We start from the raw sequence: 4,466 nt of genomic DNA on the forward strand, positions 1-4,466 counted from the left end.
ACGACTACGACTACGACTACGACTACTACGACTACGACTACGACTACTACGACTATGACTACGATTACGACTACTACGACTACAACTACTACGACTACTACGACTACTACGACTACTACGACTACTACAACTACTACGACTACGACTACTACTACGACTACTACGACTACTACGACTACTACAACTACTACGACTACGACTACTACTACGACGACTAGGACTACGACTACGACGACGACTACGACGACGACGACTACTACTACTACTACTATACTACGACTACTACGACTACTACGACTACGACGACGACTACGACGACGACTACGACGACGACTGCGACGATGACTACGACTACGACTACGAATATGACTACGACTACGATACCACTACGACAACGACGACTACTACGACTACGACGATGACTACGACTACGACTACGAATATGACTACGACTACGACTACGACTACGACTACGACGACTACTACGACTACGACTACGACGACTACTACCACTACGACTACGACTACGACGACTACTACCACTACGACTACGACTACGACCACTACGACTACGACCACTACGACTACGACCACTACGACTACTACTACGACTACGACCACTACGACTACTACTACGACTACGACGACTACGACTACGACGACTACGACGACTACTACGACTACTACGACTACTACGACTACTACAACTACTACGACTACTACTACTACGACTACGACTACTACGACTACGACTACGACTACTACGACTACGACTACTACGACTACTACGACTACGACGACTACGACGACTACGACCACTACCACCACTACGACGACTACGACGACTACGACGACTACGACGACTACGACGACGACGACCACCACCACCACCACGACCACCACGACCACCACGACCACCACGACCACCACGACTACGACCACTACGACCAGTACGACCACTACGACCACGACGACGACTACGACTACGACTACGACTACTACGACTACTACGACTACTACTACGACTACTACTACGACTACTACGACGACTACTACGAATACGACTTCGACCACGACGACGACCACGACCACAACGACGACCACGACGACGACCACGACGACTACCACGACGACTACCACGACGACGACCACGACGACTACCACGACGACGACCACGACGACCACGACAACTACCACGACTACGACGACTACTACGACGACGACGAGGACGACGACGACGACTACGACTACTACGACTACTACGACTACTACGACTACTACGACTACTACGACTACGACTACGACTACGACGACTACGACTACGACTACGACTACTACGACTACGACTACGACTACTATGACTACGATTACGACTACTACGACTACAACTACTACGACTACTACGACTACTACGACTACTACGACTACTACGACTACTACAACTACTACGACTACGACTACTACTACGACGACTAGGACTACGACTACGACGACGACTACGACGACGACGACTACTACTACTACTACTATACTACGACTACTATGACTACGACGACGACTACGACGACGACTACGACGACGACTGCGACGATGACTACGACTACGACTACGAATATGACTACGACTACGACTACCACTACGACTACGACGACTACTACGACTACGACGATGACTACGACTACGACTACGAATATGACTACGACTACGACTACGACTACGACTACGACGACTACTACGACTACGACTACGACGACTACTACCACTACGACTACGACTACGACGACTACTACCACTACGACTACGACTACGACCACTACGACTACGACCACTACGACTACGACCACTACGACTACGACCACTACGACTACTACTACGACTACGACGACTACGACTACGACGACTACGACGACTACGACGACTACTACGACTACTACGACTACTACGACTACTACGACTACTACGACTACTACTACTACGACTACGACTACTACGACTACGACTACGACTACTACGACTACGACTACTACGACTACTACGACTACGACGACTACGACGACTACGACGACTACCACCACTACGACGACTACGACGACTACGACGACTACGACGACGACGACCACCACCACCACCACGACCAACACGACCACCACGACCACCACGACCACCACGACCACCACGACCACCACGACCACCACGACTACGACCACTACGACCAGTACGACCACTACGACCACGACGACGACTACGACTACGACTACGACTACTACGACTACTACGACTACTACGACTACTACTACGACTACTACTACGACTACTACGACGACTACTACGAATACGACTTCGACTACGACTACTACCACCACTACTACCACCACCACTACCACCACCACCACCACCACCACGACCACCACCACCACCACCACCACCACCACCACCACTACCACCACCACCATCACCATCACCACCACCACTACCACTACCACTACCACTACCACTAAGCAAAGTAGGTGTAGAGCATAGAGTGTGTGTTTGTCGATAAATAAAAAAGTAATAATAAAGAAAATGGCCTTTTGGGGGTGTTGGGAAATGGTGTCTCTAATCAAGTAGTAAGGGTTCAACATCTGTAATGGAGAGGTATAGATTTAGAAGTAAATTTAGAGAGTGTAAGTTAATATCTTTTTTTTTTAATTTGAAATTGTGGTGTGTGTTTGTGTAGATACTATGCAGGAAAACCTATCTTGATGAGGATATATACAATCAGCTGGTTGAGAAGGCGAAGGAAGAAGGGTATGATGTGAGCAAACTGAAGAGGACACCACAAGCAGACCCACTTCTTGCTGAAAATGGAGGAACCGATACTAGAGGGGTTTGGTGTATTAAATCGCTTTTCGGAAAATAGCTGAGAGTGTTGGTGTCGCTTAGTGTGGAGTGAAGAGTATGCGTTTGTGTAAGATTTTCGGGAAATAGCTGGGAGTGTTGGTTTTGCATAGTGTGGAGTGAAGTGGAGTGTAAATTTAAAATAAAAAAGTATGTAAACAAGAAAATATATATTATTATTATAAAAATAAAATTACTATTCATGAATAAGGAAACTATATATATTATTATAAGAATTAAACTACTATTCATACTCACTTTCAAATTATTAATATATTAAAGAAATATAATTTGTTATAATATGTAGGATCGTGTAGGTGGTAGCGGGTGTGACGATGTTGAGGTCATGAAAACGACTTTGAAAGATTACCAATCAAAATATTCGAGTGGTTTTCATCATGTTGGGTCAAGAAAGTAGTAGTTCGGGCCAGAAAAGAAAGACATCAGATTCGGGTAATATTAGGATCCGAGATTGATATTGTTGTAAAAGTTTTAAAGAAATCAATGGAAGAAGATACTTTAAATGAATTGTGCAGCGGAATAAACTTTGATTTACAACAATAGAAAGATTGTTTTCAACTTATCATGCTTTTGTAATGAATCACGTATGCATGTAAGTTACAATCTCCCCCTCGACCTAAGATCACTTCTAATTTGCTCGTACATAATGTAAGAAATATGATTGGGTTGATAATATGAAAGTGATGAATAGAACAGTACATGCACTGTTCTATTTATAGTACAAGTCCTAACTAGTGTGGCATCTTTGATGACGTCACAGTGATAGTGACAGATAACAAAAACTATAACTAACTCTAACATCTGCTAAGCTAAACACTGTTACATTAATAATACAATAAAAAGATTGACGAGATCATCTGATGAGAGAACCTCTACTAGCTTCAACAGTGCTTGTCCCTCCAGCAGACCTTGCTTTATATCTTCAACAGATCTTTGATTTCTTCTTCAGTAGTGTTTTGGTCTGGCAGATGTTAGCCTTTATTATTGGATCAGATGTTAGAGAGTTTTGGCTTTCTATCATCTGTTATTTTATTAGAGTTCAATTCCAACAATCTCCCCCTAGAACAGATGATGCCAAAACTCCTTTTATTGCTGATCTGTCCATAGAGAACATATCTTTAATATCCCTTCCAAGTTCCAGATTCAACAAGTCTTGGAGGTCTTCTACACACAGACCATATGCATCCTCCATTTTAATCTTGTCAACTCCACCTTCTGATCTGAGCAATGTCAATTCATGGTGTCTTTATCTGACTTCCATTTTAGAATTTTTGAATCAGATGGTTTTCTTGGGATTTGATTTATTGTTGAGCTTGATGGCAGCGTTTGGCTAGCAAGCTTTGAAATTGTTTCCATAAGCTTATCACTTGCAGCATCTGTGTGATAACTTGATACCCTCTTTTCTTTGCTCTTTAAACTTCCTTTGATCTTCTTCTTCCATTTCTTTTTGCCTTTTTCTTTGATTCAAACAATTGCGGGTAGAGCAGTGGTTGAAGATGGTCTTTTTAAAGTTTGGGTCTGTTGAGGGTATCATCTGCTTGGAAGCATTTGTGGGTAGAGCAATTGTT

The 4,466-nt window shown here is 43.8% G+C and overlaps 1 pseudogene; it reads left to right on the plus strand.

The window, feature by feature from the left end:
- Nucleotides 1-3,080, plus strand: part of LOC110923576 — a 5,468-nt pseudogene extending 2,388 nt beyond the window's left edge.
- The last annotated feature ends 1,386 nt before the right edge of the window (nucleotides 3,081-4,466 follow it).

Source organism: Helianthus annuus, chromosome 5, assembly GCF_002127325.2.
Source record: "Helianthus annuus cultivar XRQ/B chromosome 5, HanXRQr2.0-SUNRISE, whole genome shotgun sequence".
Taxonomy (NCBI): domain Eukaryota; kingdom Viridiplantae; phylum Streptophyta; class Magnoliopsida; order Asterales; family Asteraceae; genus Helianthus; species Helianthus annuus.